Source organism: Saimiri boliviensis, chromosome 8, assembly GCF_048565385.1.
Source record: "Saimiri boliviensis isolate mSaiBol1 chromosome 8, mSaiBol1.pri, whole genome shotgun sequence".
Taxonomy (NCBI): domain Eukaryota; kingdom Metazoa; phylum Chordata; class Mammalia; order Primates; family Cebidae; genus Saimiri; species Saimiri boliviensis.
Genome location: NC_133456.1, coordinates 33,749,225 through 33,768,043, shown reverse-complemented (window position 1 = coordinate 33,768,043; position 18,819 = coordinate 33,749,225). Strand labels below are relative to the sequence as shown.

At 37.2% G+C, this 18,819-nt stretch overlaps 1 long non-coding RNA gene and 1 pseudogene across 1 annotated transcript in view; both read right to left on the bottom strand.

Annotated features, from left to right (window-relative positions):
* The window catches only part of LOC141585361 (uncharacterized), a 381,268-nt gene that overhangs the window by 10,504 nt on the left and 351,945 nt on the right, over nucleotides 1-18,819 (bottom strand). Inside the window, exon 2 of the long non-coding RNA XR_012518778.1 lies at nucleotides 1-18,819. This exon is cut by the window's left edge and continues 10,504 nt beyond it; it is cut by the window's right edge and continues 84,964 nt beyond it. This is a non-coding gene — a long non-coding RNA (uncharacterized LOC141585361).
* Nucleotides 1-18,819, bottom strand: part of LOC141585360 (actin, cytoplasmic 1-like) — a 451,127-nt pseudogene that overhangs the window by 274,044 nt on the left and 158,264 nt on the right.

The window sequence follows — 18,819 nt, the reverse complement described above, 5'->3', positions numbered from 1 at the left end:
AGCACAAAGAAAAGCAAAGAAACCTAAATTACTGTTATTAAATGGCACACTGCCAAAAATCTGAGAAAGCACACAGCAACACAATATGTGGAGTCTAAAGGGAGAATTCCAAGCCAAGATTCTGCATCTCAGCCGGCTATCCAGCCAATCAGCCTCAGGGTTTCCACTCTCAGACACGTGATCATTTTACTGGGACATTCAGGAGTCATCTTGCAGATGTTCCAGGTGCAGACTGAAAACAGTTGCTTGGATTTCTATTTTGGTGCTTAAGGGCAATTTACATAGTTTGTACTATTCCCTCTTCCCCACCACCATCCCCATATAAGTAGATATAGAGACCTGAACCTGTATGACATGCAATATTAATAAAAGAGTATCATTCTCTTAGGAACTCAGGGCATTTGTTTTCTCCTTGTTTTTGAAAGGAAAACAAATGCAGGGGATTAACAAAAATCAATATGAGAAATAACATATAGGCACCCAGGAGAAGAAACCTGCTCAGGTGTTTGATATTAGAGCTCTGAAGCGAAGCAGTGTCTCATCCTAAAGTGGCCTTTCCTCTTGATCCTTGTGGAATCTGGTATAACTTTGTTATTGACTACTGAATTGGATTCTAAATTGAATTAATTTACTTTTGACACTGCCAGCATGGCACAGCATGAGATGAAGCAGATCCTGCATTAAGTGAAACATTATAAGTTCCTGGGTCCAATATCTTCTTAGCAAGGGATGTTACCATAGATATAAAGGAAATTTTATTTGCATTTGCTCAGAACTTATGCAGGCCAAAACTAGGTTCAGAATTTATTAAGTTAAATGATGGACTAAAGATAAACCTAGTTAGGGTTACATGAATATTACCCAGAACTTTTACATCTGTAAGTTCAAAGTACTATAGATCTGAAAAGATGAAGATAAGAGGAAGAAGAGCCCAGTGATTCCATCAAACTTGTAACTGGCATAAATGACCATAAACCACAAGGAGTAAGGTAACAGCTGAGAGCCAATCAGCTTAGCACTGAAGACTGACAGATTGGCCAGATGGCAAATCTCATTCAAGTGCATACCATATTTTGAGTGGGATTATCTCTCAATACCCTCAATAACTCTTTAAATTCTCTCACACAGACAAATCATCGCAGTATACCTACAGTTGGCTTTCCCTCTCCAGAAATTATATAATAAATTTCCCAGGCAGAAGCATTTTATTTATTGTCAGTAAGGGATTTATAATCTAGTAGCAAAATAATGGTTAAAAACTATCTTCAAGATGAGAATACTAGCATATTCACTTATGACATCTTACTATTGGTTATCTACAACTGTCATTCTATAAATTTTTATCATTTTTCTCCTTAGATTACAATTACAGGTCATGATTTTGTCTTTTTTTTTTTCTCATGGTCTTTTAGAAACTAAAATTTCACTACATTTTACTGTGTCAATTCCATTCTGTCTATAAATTCAACAAACAAGATAGGAGTGAATAGCTACCATATGCTGGAGGAAGGAAATGAAAAGAAAAAAATAACACATTATTGGCCATTACTCAACTTGAACTCTTATTTCAAAAGCCAAATCAGTCTTTCTATCCTTAGTCCAACTCAATTAAATTTTATTTGCTGTTATTTTTGAATCAATGCTCTCTCTAAAGCTAGACTGGTCTCCTCATCCCCTCAAAGAATACTGTTAATTATTTAATTCTCATCTCCTTCTCTGCCTTGAACACCTGTTCCTACCTGTTTCAGTCAGGGTAGACTAGGTTATATTATAGTAATGAATGACCCCCAAATATCAATTTCTTACCGCAACAAAGGTTAATTTCTCCTTTTGCTACAAGCCTATTACGGGTTGGCTCTGGTTCTGTTTCACAGTGAATCATTTATCTGAATCATTGCCAGTTGTATGAAAGAAGGAAAATAACCATAACTATGCAAACACTGATCCTTGAGGTTCCCTCCTGGAAATGACAGACATTCCATTGGCCCAGAGCCAAACACATGGCCAAGTCTGGGGCTAGTGAAATATAATCTTCTCCAGGGAGGGTAGTGAATGTTTGACAGCCACAATACGGTCAACTCTTCTAAACCAATTTTATCCACTGGCAGCTCTCAGCCCAAGGTCCACCATTACATTTTCCCATTTCATTTCTTACTAACTTTTCTAATGTTCTTCACCAAGGTTTATCTATACTACACATAAAAGCATTTATTTGTACTACAGTAGCTCGCAATATTCTAAAATACTTCCATTTTTTTGTTGTTGTTGCATTTGTCTTTTTCACTCAATTGGAAGTTATTTGAAAACAGAAACCATGTTTTAATATTTTTTCTTGCACGTACACAGTTTACAGAACTCACAGACAGTTGAATATTTCAGGGACTTAAGTATTCTCTGTGGATTGGCCCCCAAAATAAAATATCCTATGCATGTACTGGTTTTCAATCCAAGCAAGTAAAAACAAGTCCCTACCATCTGCAAGGACTTTAAAACTGGGTACTTGTGATATAACTTACTTTTAGAACACACATGGAAACCATGTTAGATATGATATCACCACAAAACACACAAAAATCTATTTGATATTATATAGAAAAGTAAAGGATGTTGGCCAGGTGCAGTGGCTCGTGCCTGTAATCCTGGCACTTTGGGAGGCAGAGGTGGGCAGATCAAGAGGTCAGGAGATTCCAGACCATCCTGGCCAACATGGTGAAATCCCGTCTCCACTAAAAAAAATACAAAAAATTAGCCGGTCATGGTGGAACGTGTCAGTATTCCCAGCTACCCAGGAGACTGAGGCAGGGGAATCACTGAACCCGGGAGGCAGGGGTAGCAGTGAGCAGAGATCTACATTGTAGCCTGGGCAACAGAGCAAGACTATGTCAAAAAAAGAAAGAAAGAAAGAGAGAAAGAGAGAGTGTGAGAGAGAGAGAGAAGGAAAGAAGGGAGGGAGGGAGGGAGAAAGGAAGGAAGGAAGGAGAAAGAAAGAGAAAGAAAGAAAAGGAGGGAGGGAGGGAAGAAGGAGAGAGAGAAAGAGGGAAGGAGAGAGAGAAAGAGAGAGAGAAAGAAAAAGAAAGAAGTAGAAAGAAAAAGGAAAAGAAAGAGAAGTAAAAGTTGTCATCATTTTGAGAAACAGGATCTTTAGGTCACTTTCCAAAACTACATTAGGATAAGCTAGGAAAAATATAAAGTAATCCAAACAACAATCTAGATAAAGACTAGGCTGAAGATACATCATTAAAAAGACCAAAGAAATAAATAGATTTAGCCTACATCTAATATTAGAGAAAATTGTTTCATGAACATGTGTCTTACATTAGATCCAAAGTTGTATTTGCTAAAATACTCGGAGTATTTTCTGCAATCCTCCTGCTTATATTTATAGAGACGCCGGATACATAACCTTGTGTTACATGTACTTTATAATAAGTGCTTCGAGAATTAACAAAATAATTTGTTTGGAAGTAGTGGTATTGAAGGGGGAATACAATGGAATCTAATATAGACGTGTTAACCATGTATAATTCAGAAAGGATGTACAATTTGGAAATGGAAACATCAGCAGGCAGATATATAACAACATCAGGATTTTAAGAAGCCACTTAATAACAACTAACCAAGTACATCATATGTATTTAGCTCCTTGAAATCATTTCATTAGTCTGAAAATTAAGCAGATGCTGCTTCTGAGTGGAGGAACAAGGGAGGCCTGTTTGCTCAGGAGACTGGTAAATGCATGCAAAGCTGTTATTCTTGAGATTATAGGTCTGGCTTCCACCAAGAAGCTAAAGACAGTTATTGCTACTTTACGGCCCATATGAAATGAACTATCATTATCAGTTTAGATGCTCATTTCAGCAGGCTGTCACCACAATATGGGTTTGGATAACCCTAATGGATATGTGGACAAACGTCTGTTTGGAGAGATAGCATATTGCAAAGAGCCCTTGGCTGAGAATCAGGGGGATTGGAGTCTAGTTCTCATTCTGCCTCTAATAATAATATGAGAATCTCCTCTTTGGGAGGGGAGCAGAGAGATAGAGAAGGGTCAGATGACCTACAAAATCTCATCTGGACCTGAAGCTAGATAATATCCTATTAAGGAAAGCTCCTTTTGGCTCTTCACAATAGAAACTTTCTCCTTATCTTCCCCCAGGTTGTTACCCAAATAATTGCTGACCTTGATTCTGGATTTTAGTCTAGATCTTTGTTCCCCTCTGTTAAAGGGATAGGATGCCATCTTCTTCTCCCTTTCTTTAAATTGCAACATCCAAATCATCCCTCAATCTAGGACAGATTCGTAGCCCTAGTTAGAAGGCTTGTTTGCCTCTTTAAGCTCTTTTATCTTCATAATATGCCACCACCTACCCCAGAGTGTCAGAAAATTGCCTAAAGAAAATTAGTTTCAGGTCAGGTGAGGTGGCTCACGCCTGTAATCCCAACACTTTGGGAGGCTGAGGCGGGCGGATCATGAGGTCAGGAGTTTGAGACCAGTCTGGCCAAGATGGTGAAACCCCATCTCTATCAAAAATACAAAAAATTAGCTGGGTGTGATGGTGTATGTCTATAATCCTAGCTACTTAGGAGGCTGAGGCCAGAGAATTGCATAGACCCGAGAGGCGGGGGTTGCCGTGAGCCGAGATCACGCCATTGCACTCCAGCCCAAGTGACAGCTGACACTCCATCTCAAAAAAAAAAAAATTAGTTTCAAATACATTTTTAAGCAAATATGCTATGTTTTTAAATGTTACACTTCTCTTTTTTATAAAGCAAATAGGCTGAGATGAGTTCTGGGTGCCTGTAATGCTGAGATGTCCACAGTTCTTTCAGAGGCTCAAAACTATTAATAAAGAACAGCTGCCAGGCCAGAACTGTGCATCTGTAGCCTCATTAACTACAACCTACCTGTAGTGTCCCTGTTCCTTGGCAATTTCTTGCTGCTTTCAGTGAAAGCCTGAAGCTGCACGTTTCTTTGTGAGAAAGGATGACATGAATTGCAGATGATGGAAAAGAAGGCGGTGTTTACATTTGCCTGGCTATGTTTTCCTTCTATGTTCTAATTTGAAACTTGGAGTTTGGGGCCCTAAGAAAAGTGAAACCGATACTAAAGCCTTAGATCAAAACTGGCATCATGCCACCAAGTGAGAAGTGTTAAGGAAACGACAGCACTCACAGGTGACAGGTGGAGGGGCTGGGAACCAACACTCAGAGCCAGCCATGGGGGTGGTGCTGTGCTCTCTCTACCTACAATAGGTCTTCTAGTCTTCATGGCAGATGAAGAAACTGAGGTCCACAAAGTTTAGGTCACTCGTTCAAGTTACACAGTAAGGATGGGGCCAGATTTGCCCTTCAGCATTCTATCTCTGGAACTCGTTCTATTCATCATTAAGCTCTACTCCTTTGCAAACCTGTGTGCAGGGGCTTGTGGGAGGATCAGGCCTGATTTCTGTATCTATCTGGCTCAAAACTCACTAGTTCAAGCTTCCTTTCAATAATGAAGAAATGGCAGTGATAGGGTGTGGAATAACAATAAATGCCAGCCAAACTGCTCCTCCTGGCATGCTCTACCCTATACCCAGAACTGTTGAGCTGCCTCCGGTGTTTCTTCATATACTCTGAAGGGGAAAACCATCCTGCTTAGGAAAACTCCCTGAATAGGCAAAATTATTATCTAAAGGAGATTTCGTGGAGTTGGATGTTTGTCTGTTTGTTGAGACAGAATCTCTCTCTGTCAGGCAGGCTGGAATGCAGAGGTGCCAATTATTATAGCTCACTGCAGCCTTGATCTTCAGAGCTCAAGCGATCGTCCCACCTCAGCTACTGGAGGAGCTGGGGCTATAGGGGCTTGCCAACATGCTCACGTTTCCTTTTTTCTTTTCTTTCTGTCTTTCCTTCCTTCCTTCTTTCTCTCCCCCTTTTTTTTTTTCTTGGTAGAGACAAAGTCACTCTATATTGTCCAGGCTAGTCTCGAACTCCTGAGCTCAAGCAATATTTCTGCCTCAACCTCCTGAAGTGCTGGGATTAAAGGCATGAGCTGCCACGCCTCGCTGGTAGGTAGAAGTCTGGCAGGATGGGTCTCATCCTAGCTTTGCCAGTTACCAGGTGTTTCGCCTTCTCTATCCCACACAATGCAGATGAGTTTGATTCCACAGTTGTAATATGAAAGCACCAAGCATAATTTATTATTTTTCATATATGTCTCCAAAGCAATAGAATCCATTGTTTCAATGATATTTTAAGCCCAAACTTAACATATGAAACATGCAGTGGCTTTCTCCGGGTTTCACTCCCATCCCTCATTCCACCCCAGGTCAACAAAGAAGCTGGGGACTTAGTGCACAGGAACAAGCACCTGGTTTAGTTCCATTAGGTGGTCACATAGCCCCTTCACAACCTTGATAGCCAATGATAGTTTTAAAATTGCTTTGAATTATATCAGGTAATCTACTTTTCTTTCTTTTTGAGGGTCTCACTTTGTCACCCAGGGTGGAGTGCAGTGGTGGGATCTTGGCTCACTGCACCTCCACTTCCCAGGCTCAAGTGATCCTACACCTCAGCCTCCCAAGTGGCTGGGACCACAGGCATATGCCATCATGCACAGCTAATTTTTGCTTTTTTTGTAGAGATGGGGTCTCACTGTGTTGCCCAGGCTAGTCTCCAACTCCTGATCTCAAGTGATCTGCCTGTCTTGGCCTCCCGAAGTGCTGGGGTTACAGGCATAAGCCATCCCACCTGGCCTCATCTATGAGTTTTAACACAACATTTACTGTCTTCTTCAAGCAGATCTAGACATAAACCTTAAAATTAGTCTCCTTCGAATTACAGATGTGACTTATTCAGTTTTAAACACACCAAGACATGCAGCACTTTAGATAGATTTACTCTTCAGTTCAAAGGAAAGAAGAACTGGACTTTGATCCATTACCACTGTGCCAGGAATTGATTTTAGGGAAGGATGTGTGATTATGGGATAGAATGTGAATGGGGGCAGTTTGGGCCGACCTAGACTCTGATTCTCCATTTGTGTGTGGTGTGGCATGAGTGACGCGGGGCGTGAGGAGTGCTTCATAAGATGTAAAAAGAACTGATTGATTTATCGATCTAAGGAAGACAGTCTCCTTGACGGAGACATGCTGTCAAACAGTGGCAGGATGCGCTGCTAAAAGCCCTCCAGATTGATTACCCTACCTGGCACCTGATCCCTCGTCACTGTGGCAGGTGAAGAGTTCTGGAAATGTACTCACAGCTGCATTAATAAGATAGGGGGAGAACAAACAAGGAAACGAGGGTCAGACAAGGTTGTGACAGAAGAAAGGGTTTTCCACAGCTCTGAATTCCCTCAAAATGGAAAGTCTCTCAAACCCTGTGAAACACACAGGCTGAAAATGAGATAAAATAGCTAATTGAGCTGAAAATGCGTGTGGCAGCAATGACACCTCTGGGTTCTGAAGTTCTGTGATTTGGTTTTCCCATCTGTTAGTGCTTCTAAAATTTGACAATTCCTGTTTGAATACTTATGTAATTAGAAAATGCTTTGGAAACAGTGTACTAAGTGACACACCTGGTATAATATGCAAAACAATTCTTTTAACTGTGCTAGAGAATCTCCGCACACAAACATCGTGCATCCCACCAGGAGGATCAATAAGAAAACTTAAAAGGCACACATGTATGCATCACAGAAGTGATCTTTATACACGCACTCTTAGCAGGTCATTGCCAAAGATCAAACTCCAGGTGATAATTAGGGAAGGCATCTAGTTAATGCTAAGACTGGACCAAAATAGTAGCGGTAAATAAGTCAATTATAATGATGTTGAAAGAAGATATTGATGTTATCATTTTTTCAGAAGATTGACGTAGTCTGTGACAGGTAGAGTCACACCCTTTTAAAAGGAGACTGTTCAAAGCCTTGAAGTGTTAAACGAGAAATTAGTCTGCTCCAAATCCTGAAAGAAAATGAGAGTTTTGGCATAATGTTTATATGTTTAAAAGGATGAAAGTTGTAGCTACAGATGTGAAGCATTAAAAATGTTATTTCAGTATTTCTAACACTAAAATTTAAATTGTAGAATTGTAGGAAATCAGAGCTAGAGAGACTACAGAATTCTCTATCCCCTTATGTTACCTACGAAAGTTTTCTGATGGGTAAGTAAGCCCCAGAGACATTAAAGAATTTGTCCAGGTTCCACCAAGGAGGTGAGATTTGAACCCAGTCTCGTGACTTCTGAGTCCACTATATTCCACTATATTATAAGCGTATTTACAACTTCATAATATATCTTTTACTTAGCTAATCCTATCACTTTTTAAATATGCTTGTCTTCCTCATTAATTATAATAACCATAATGACAGCAGCAGCAGCAATAACAATACTAATAGACAAAAATCCCCTCCATGGTCACAGTATCACTTTCTTCTTTTGCTTTTTAAAATCTATCTACATCATTAACTAGCTAGTCAGAACCCAGTTGAAATAGGCCTGTGTCCTTGCCTGGGAGATGGTAACAGCATACATGAACACCTACCATCATCATAGAAAAGGTACTCTAACTTTCAATGTTGTGCCACAGGCTGAAGGGGTGACCTTGGGAAAAGCCATTAAAGCAAAACGAATTTCCTAGCTTCATGGAAATAAAACCTGGCAAAAAGAAGCAAAGTTTATCAACCATAATTTTAGAGAGGGATAGGGACAGCGGAAGTAGATCTTTGAGGATAGTGCTTCATCGCTTCTCAGCCTTTTGGCTGAGATCAAGTGAAGATAACGCTTCAGATGGAGCAACCATTCCATCAGGCAGTTACATAACCTACTGAATTTTCCTTCTGCACATAGGGTTTTTAACATGGGATCTGTGGACTGGAAAGGAAAAAAATTACATCAGTGTTTTCAGTAAGCACTAAATAAATTTATTCTTTCCCTCAATTATGAATGTATTCAGCAAACTGTGATAGTATTAAAATGGTGCATGATCTTATCCTTAGCAGAATCACAGATATTTTTGTATTGCACTAATTTAGATGTTGCAGATTTTCAAAATGTAATTTACACTCTTCCCTATTTTGAACTTCTGGTATAATCGAACCTACTTCTATATCTTGTTATTTGGTATACCTTCCCTATCCATGGTGTGTGTTCCCTGGTTACAGTTAACCATGGTTAACTGCAGTCCAAAAATAGGTGAGTACAATACAATAAGGTATTTGAGAGATGGAGGTGGGGGAGGGGAGAGAGAGAGAGAGAGAGAGAGAGAGAGAGAGAACTATATTCACACAACTTTTATTTCAGTACATCACTAGAATTCTTCTATTTTATCATTAGTTGTTAATCCCTTACTGTGATGAAGTTATAAATTGAACTTTATCATCGGTTTTTATGGGTAGAAAAAAACAGTATACATAGGGTTCAGTACTATGCATGGTTTCAGGCATCCACTGGGGTTCTTGGAATGTATCCCCTGTGGCTAAGGGGGTTATAATATTAGTATACTTTCTTAATACTAAGTATAATTATAAACTTTCTAAATATAGTATGCCCCATGGATATCTGGTTTGCTTCCAGTTTTTGACTATTATTAATAAAGCTGCTATAAGCCTTTTTGTACAAGTTTTTGTGTGAACCTGTTTTCATTTCTTTGAGAAAAAAAATGTCTTAGAGTGCAATCACTGGGTCATATGGTAGTTTCATGTTTTGTTTTTGTTGTAAACTAGCAAATTGTTTTCAAAACTTTAGGAAGATTTTCATTCCCTCCATCACTGTGTGAGTGATCAGTTCCTCTGCATCCTCATCACCAAATTGGTGTTCCCATATTTTAAAAAGTAGAAATTATCCTGGACATAAACTGATATTTCATTGTGGTTTTAACCTGCATTTTCCTAAATACATTAAACATCTTTCCATGTGATTATTTTCCATTTGTATTGTATATCTTCTTCAGTGAAATATTTATTCTTGTCTTTTAACCATTCTCTAAAATGATTTTTCTTTCTTTCTTTTTTTACTTTTGAAATCTGGGAATTCTTTATGTGTTCTAGATGGTAGTCCTCTGTAGAATATGAGGATTACTTCTTTTTTCTCTAAATCTGTAGCTTGTCCTTTCATTTTCTTGCTAGGGTCATTTGCAAAGATAACAAAATTAATTTAATTGAGGCCAAATTTATCAATTTTTCCTCTCATAGATTCTACTTTTGGTGTCAATTATAAAAATTATTTGCCCAGCCCTAGATTCCAAAGATTTTATAAGTTTTGTTTCTTAAAAGGTTTATAGCTTTATATTTTATAATTAAGTTCATGATTCATTTTGAATTATTTTTTGAATAAGGTACAAGGTTTAGTTTGAGGTTTGTTTCACTTTGTTTTACATTTTTGTACTATGAATGTCCAATTGCTCCATGGTCCATTTACTGAAATGCTTATTTTTCCTCAATTTGTAAAATTTCGTAAAAGAGAGTTGAGCATATCTGTGTGTTTATCTCTGGGCTATTTTTTTTTTGTCTTATTGACCTATGTGTCAGTCCTTCTGCCAATACCACACAGTCTTGATTGTTATAGCTATCTAATAAGCCTAAAAACATACACAATGATTCCATTTGTTTTTATTTTTCAAAATTGTTTTAACTACTTTTTTTTTTGTCTTTCTATGCAATGTTTAGAATAATGTTGTCTATAGCTACAAAAAATATTTCTGGAATTTTGATAGGAATTACATTAAGCATGTCTACCAATTTGGGTAAAATAGACATATTCACTATATTAAGTCTTCCAATTCATGAATACTGCCTGTCTTTTTATTCAGATATTGTTATGTTCTTTCATCAGAGATTTGTGGTTTTGAGCATACAAATATGAACATGTTTGGTTTGATTTACAACTCGACATATTTAATTGTTTAACAATTGTAAATGCTACTTTACTTTTAGTTTTGGGGCCCAAGTACACATTATTAATACATACAAATTTGATTTTTAAAATGCTGCATTGAATGCATATTTTCATAGACTTGAATATATATTACATATTTTACAATTACAAGGTAGGATTTTTCTGGAGACAAAAAAAACGTAATCAAGAAAAAAGAAAGTTAAGCTTTTTTTGGAGATGGAGTTTCGCTCTTGTTGCCCAGACTGGAGTGCAAAGGCATGATCTTGCCTCACTGAAACCTCCGCCTCCCGGGTTCAAGCTATTTTCCTGCCTCAGCCTGCCAAGTAGCTGGGATTACAGGCATGTGCCACCGGTGCCTGGCTAATTTTGTATTTTTTTAGTAGAGATGGGGTTTCTCCATGTTGGTCAGGCTGGTCTTGAACTCCTGACCTCAAAGATCTGCCTGCCTGGTCCTCCCAAAGTGCCGGGATTATAGGCATAAGCCACCACGCCCAGCTGAAAAGTTAGCTTTTCTTGCATAAAATGTAGTAATGTACAACAGAGGTGAGCTATGTTAAAAATTATCTCTGATGGATGCTATAATGGAATAATTTAAGGACTAAAATTTGCTTTGCTTTCAAATCTAATTACCTGTTGCAAAATGAACATGGAGTGAACATGGCCTTTAAAACAGCTAGTTATTGTCAATACTTTTTTTTTAAAGAAATAGTTTTCTTATTTTAAAAACAATGTCAAAATCTAGGGAAGCCAAAAGCACAAAGCAGAAAATTTACATCACCCATAATCCTACCACTTAAAAGTAACCACTATTAATTAACATGTAGATATTTAACCTTCTAGTCTTTGTTCTGTATTTACATAATGTTATTATAAAAATGAGATCATTCTGTGTTTATTGTTTAGTATCAACTTTATCAATAAACAGTATACAGGCAAGATTTTCACATCATTAAATATTTTTCTAAAACACATAGACTATTTGTAAGCACTACAAAATATTTCATTGTTGATCTTATGGGAAAATGTGCTAAATTTAATGACAGATGAAATCAATAAATTGGTTTTGTTTTATTAATGTGCCTTATTTTTCATGTAACTTGTAACTTTCTTTTTTTTCTTATTAGTTTTAGAAGTTTTCTTACAGATTCCTTGTAATTTTCTACATGATTTCTACATATAATTATACCATCTGCCAGTGGGGACAGTTGTATGTATTTTTAAAATGAATATGCCTTCCCCCCACCCCAGCTTTTTTTTTTTTTTTTTTTTTTTTTTTTTTTTTTTTGAGATGGAGTCTTGCTCTGTCACCCAGGATGGAGTGCATTGACACGATCTGGGCTCACTGCAACCTCCACCTCCCGACTGCAAGCGATTCTCCTGCCTCAGCCTCCCATCCTCTTTCTTGCTATTGTACTGGGTAAAATTTCTAGCAGTATATTGAGTAAGATTGGCAAGAGCAGACATCCTTGTCTTGCTCCCAGCATTAGGGGAAAATCATTCAATCTTTCACCACTAAGTACAATGTTAACTGTAGAGTTTTTTAGATGCTTTTTAACAAATTGAGGAAATTCACTCAATTCCTCATCATCTAAGAGTTGTCATGATTAATGAGTTTTGAATCTTGTCAAATGCTTTTTGTTACATCAGTTAACATGATTATGTAATTTTTTCCCTTAGCTTGTTAATATGGCACATTACATTGATTTATTTTCAAATACAAAGCCAGTCTTGTATTCCTAAACTCCACTTGATGATGTTGTTTAAATCTTTTCATATACTGTGAAATTCTATTCCTAATATTTTTAAAGGAATTTTGCATCTATATTTATAAGAGACATTTTCCTGTAGTTTTCACTTTTACACTGCTTTTGTTTGGCTTTGGTATATGGAAAACACTAACATCATAAAATAAATCGTATGGCCTCTGTTCCCTCCGTTTTCTGGAAGAGATTTTGTAGAATTGATGTTGATTTTCTGTGAATATTTAGAAGTATTGACTCATGAAATCATCTTGTCTTCAAGATTTATTTTGGGGAGTTTGAAAATTACAAATTCAAATTTAATAATTATAGTAATATCAAAATTTCTACTTTACATTGGGTGACTTGTGATTTGTGCTATTTGGGGAACTGGTTTATTTTATCTAAGCTGACAAATTTGTTTGAATAAGAACTGCTCATAGTATATGCTTATCATCTTTTTTACTTCTGCAGCCTCTGAAATGATATCTTCTGTTTCATTTCTAATGTTGATAGTCGGTTCCTTCTATTTTAGGGGGGGCGTGTGGTCATCAGTTTTGCTTGATGTTGGTCAAAGGACCAGTTTTTTGTTTCATGTTTCTCCTTATATTTCTTGTTCAATATCATTGATTTCTGCCCTAATTTGCAATATTCCTTCTTCCTGCTTGCCTTAGTTTTATTTTGCACATTTTTTTCTGTGTTTGTCAGGGAGGAGCTTAGATTATTAATATTTTCCCCCTTTTCTAATGTAACGATTTAGGGTAATATACTTCCTTCACAGCTCTACTGTAGACATGTCCCTCAAATTTTGGTATGTTGGATTTTCATTTTAGTTCAGTTCAATGTATTTTTTTTCTAATTCTTCTTGAGACTTCCTCTTTGAGCCATGGATTACTGAGAGCGTGTTGTTTAGTTTCTATGTGTTGGAATTTTTTAATGTTATCGTTCCATTATTGATCTCCAGTTTGATGCCACACTAGTCAGAGAAGACACTTTGTATAAGTTTATTTTAATTTATGAGGTTTGTTCTGTGGCCTAGGATATGGTCTATCTTGTTATGTATTTTACAGGCACTTGAAAAGAATGTGTAATTTTGATGTTATGAAGTGAAACGTTGTGCAAATATTGTTAAGATCCTGTTGGTTGATAGTGTTTTAAGTTCTTCAATATTATTTGTGGTTTCTCACTACTTATATGGAACGTTGAAAGGGATATTTCAGTCTCCAACTCTAATTGTGGGTTTGCTATTTCTCCTTTTGATCCATCAAGTTGACTTCATCTATTTTGCAGTTCTGTTGTTTGGTGCATACACACACATGTAGGCTTGCTGTATCTTCTTGGTGAATTAACCATTTCATCTTTATATAATATCCCTCTCTATCTCTGGTAATCTTCTTTACTCTGAAGTCTACTTTATTTAATTCTAATAGACATTTCTGCTTCCTTTTGATTTAGGTTTTTGCATTATACCTTTTTCCATTCTTTTACTTTCAATTTGCTTATACTTTTATAAGCGAAGTGTATTTCTTTTAGACGGCATACAGATAGTTCATTTCTTTTTTAATCCACTCTGCCAATTTTTGTCTTTTAATTGATGTATTAAGCCATTTAATTGAATGTATTATTGAAATGTTAGGAATTAGGCATAGCATTTTATTTATTGATTTTTGTTTGTTTTCTGTTTTCTCTGTTTTTTTTTTTTTTTTTTCTTTCTTCTTTCTTTTTTTTTTTTTTTTGAGGTGAAGTCTCACTCTGTTGCCCAGGCTTGAGAGCAGTGGTGGGATCTCGGCTCACTGCAACCTCTGCCTCATGGGTTCAAGTGATCTTCCCACCTCAGCCTCCTGAATAGCTGGAATTACAGGCATGCACCACCACACTCAGCTAATTTTTCTATTCTTAGGAGAGACTAGGTTTCAGTACATTGGCCAGGCTGGTCTCAAACTCCTGACCCCAAGTAATCTGCCTGCTTCTGCCTCCTGAAGTGCTGGGATTACAGGAGTGAGCCACCATTGCCAACCTGCTCTGTTTTTTTTATTTCTGTCTCTCCTTATCTCTTTACTTTCCTATGGGTTACATGGATATTATTTATTTGGATATCATTTTTGTCTATACTATTTTCAAATGCATCTCTTTGTATATAATTTTTATTGGTAGTTCAAGGTATTTACAATATCAACATAACTTGTCACAATCTATCATTATCAATATTTTCTTGTGAGTGAAGTGTAGAAACTTTGCCTTCCTATATGCCCTTTTACCAATTATAATTCAGCAGCCTTAAATATTTCTCCTATATATATTTAGAATCACATCAGCAAGTGTCAAAATATCACATCAACCATCAAATATAATTTTAAAAACTCAAGAAGTGAAGGAAGATGTATTACTTTCACACGTATTTTCATGCTTTATCCCCTTTTCCCTCCTAATGTTCAAAAAGGCATTTTATAATTTCCCTTCTGTTTAGTGAGATTTCTTCAGCCATTATTTTAGGGTAGATATACAGGTCACAAAACCACTTAGCTTTCCCTCCTCTGAGAATGGCATGATTTTCCCTTCATTTCTAAATGACAGTTTCACTGTATATTGAATTCTGATTTGGGAGTTCTTTTAGCATTTGAAAAATGCATCACTTTCTTCTGGTGAGAAATCTACTATCATTCAATTTTTTTTTCTTTATAATTAAGGTACCATTTCTTTCTCACTGCTTTCAAGATATGTTTTTCCCCTTTTAGTTTGCTAAAGTTTTACTGTGATGGGCCTAGGTATAAATTTCTTTGGGTATATCTCTTTGGGGTTTACATTAGCTTCTTTAACTTTTAGGTTTGTTCGTCAAATTTGGGAAATTATAGTCACTATTTCTTTGAAGACCTTCTCAGCCTTGCCCTTTTATCCTATCATTTTTGAACCCCAATGTCATTAATATAAGATCTAGCCCCACAGGTTTCCCAGGCTCTGTGTGTGTGTGTGTGTGTGTGTGTGTGTGTGTGTGTGTGTGTGTGTGTATGTGTGTTTTAAGTCATTTTCTCTCTTATTCAAATTGGTTAATTTTTTATTGTTACATCAATGATATCATTGATTACACTGTCTATGCCTTTCCATTTGGATGTTGAGTTTATTTGCTGAGTTGTATTTATTTTTGTTATTGTATCTTTCAGTTCTAAAATGTCTATTTGTGGTTTTTTTCCAAACTTTTATTTTAAGTTCAAGGGTACAAGTACACGTTTGTTACATAGGTAAACTTGTGCCATGGGGGTTTGTTGTACAAATTATTTCATCACCCAGATATTAAGCCTAGTATCTGTTATTGTTTCCTAATCCTCTCCCTCCTCCCAACCTTCATCCTGTGAAAGGTCCCAGTGTGTGTTATTCCCTTCTATGTTCATGTGTTCTCATCATTTAGCTCCCACTTAAAAGTAAAAACATGCAATATCTGTTTTTATGTTTCTGTGGTAGTTTGCTAAGGATAATGTCTTCCAGCTCCATCCATGTCCCTGCAAAGGACATGATCTCATTCTTTTTTATAGCTGCATACTATTCCATGGTGTATATGTACCACATTTTCTTTATCCAGTCTATCATTGATGGGCATTTAGGTTGATTCCATGTCTTTGATATTGGGTTTTTATAGCATGTATTTTTTTTTTCTTTTTTTTTTTCTGCTAAGTGTTTGTAGCTCTTTGCTGAGAGTTTGTATTTTTTCATTTGTTTCAAGTGTGTTAGTAATTGCTTACTGAAGCACTTTTATAATGTCTGTTTAAAAATCACGTCAGCTAAGTTAACATCTTTGTCATCTCACTATTGAGGTTTATTGATTTGTTTTAAAATTCCAGTTGAGATTTTTCTGGTTCTCTGTGTAAAAACTGACTGGAACATATACATTTTGGGGTTTATGTTTGAAGACTCTGAATCTTAGTTAAACCTTCAATTTTAGTTGGCTTCTTCTGCCACTGCTTCAGAATGGGAACAAGGAGCAGGCCTCTTTACTGCCAGGTCAGCATAAAAAATCTAGGTTCTTTATTGGGTCTCCATTGACACTAAGAAAAGAATGGGCACTATTATTGCTGGCCAGGGTTGGCTGTTCCAACTGATAATCCTCTGTCTGGGAGGGCTAGGAGTGTCTCATTGCTGTTCCCCTTGTCTCCACTGACACTACCGTGGGGTGGCCTTGTTACTGCTGGGTATTGGTTGAGAGTAGTGGCTTCCCACTAGTAGGGACACAGCCCTAGTGAAGAGAAGCAGGGATACCTCGTCACTGTCAGCACAGGTGGGGGTCCAGTCTTCTTACTCCACCTACCCAACAGGGTTGGCCTTCCACTCCCTCTAGTCTTTTCTGGCCAGGGTGAAGACTGGGCCACAGTATTTTCTGTAGTGTTTGGCTGGAGTAGAATTGTTATTGGCTTAAAGTTTTCTGTCTTATGGTCTGCTCATTTCCTGGTATTTTGGCTAGAGAGAGGAGACTTTTGCAGAGACTTGTTTTTTGTGGTGGTGGTGGTTGTTGTTGGTGCTGCTGCTGCTGCTTGTTTTGTTTTTCTCTATACCTGTTGGTGTTTTTATTTATTTATTTATTTTATGGAGTCTTGCCCTGTCAACAAGGCTGAAGTGCAGTGGCACAATCTTGGCTCACTGCAACTTCCACCTCCTGGGTTCAAGCAATTCTCCTGCCTCAGCCTCCCGAGTAGCTGGAACCACAGGCACTCACCACAATGCCTGGCTAACTTTTGTATTTTTAGTAAAGATGGGCTTCCCATTTTGGTCAGGCTGATCTCAAGCTCCTGACCTTAGGTGATCTGCCTGCCTCAGCCTCCCAAAATGCTATTATGGGCGTGAGCCACTATGCCTGGCCACCCATTGTTGTTTTTAAGTTGCTGGCTTCTTCACCTACAAGTATGAGGTGAATGGGAGAAAAAACAATCAAACCCCAGAAATTCACCACCATATCAGTCTTAAGGTTACTAACTTGTCTGTCCTCCTCTCTACAACTTTCAGAGTCTTCTGTTTGTTTTACATGTAATGTTCAAGCTTTTTAGTTAAGCCGGTGGAAAAAAAGGGGGAAAAGCACATCTACTGCATCTTCTCAGAAGTGGAAATCTAAATTCTGGATTTTTAATCTATGCATTAAGTAATTATTCCTGGAATAGGTCCAATGCCTTCATCAAACTGATAAAGAAGGCTGTGGCACACAATGGGTAAGAGAGTCCTTAACTAGGCATTCCCTTAGAATGAGTCATCCATACTACTCTGCCTTTCATTCTATCCTTATAGCTGACCAAGCTGACCAGTTATTTTTATGGTATTAAACCCATCCACTGTACTCTACCTGTGCGTTGAACATCAAATGCCCATCACAATTCCTCATCCAGTTCTTCTAACTGTAAGTCAGGCTCTGTCTCAATCTATATTTTGTCAGATTATGAGTACTATTATACATTTAGTTTCCACCTGCATGAATATGGGAATCAATCATGATACAAAACATAAGTTGGACTCAGGGTCAGTGTATCAATCCTAGATCTTATGGAGATCACTATCACATGTTGGAAAATGAAATTTAAGTAAAATCTTTAGTTGGTCAAATATATATGTATATATTTTAAATCACAACTCATCATTTTCAAAATACTAGGATAAAAACATTCATTCCTTCCTTTGAAATAGTGATTTGCAAATGAATATAAGCATACACATGATTCAAGCTTCAGTATCCACCACTGAATCAGTGGAGTTACTCTCAATCTAAGGATATGAATTTCACTTTGGGGAATGAAGGATTAGCCAGCTGTTGCATATACAGGTAATTCCTTTGTATCTTTCTGCAGGGATAGAAGTTCATCAAAGCCTCAAAAAAGCCTCTTTCATGCATAAATTCTCCTAGTGTTAACTAACATAGTTGCACTAGCAGTGCTAAGAAGGAGAAAAAAAAGAGAGAAATAATAAAAAGTAGGTGGATTAAAGTAGAGGTGAAACCTTTCTTGACCAGGATGAAGCCTGTCATGCTGACTAATGTTCTTTGACCCCTAAGTGGTCTTTGCTGTCAGCTGTAGCATTCGAAAGTTTTGAAAATGACGGTATTATCCATGGAATATATTTATTGATCTCCTCAAAATGTGGTGGGTATGAGATCTATAATTGAGAAATAGTATTAAGTAATTAATTTATTTACTTATGTAAGTGCTGATCTTGGATTCCTTGCAAATTAA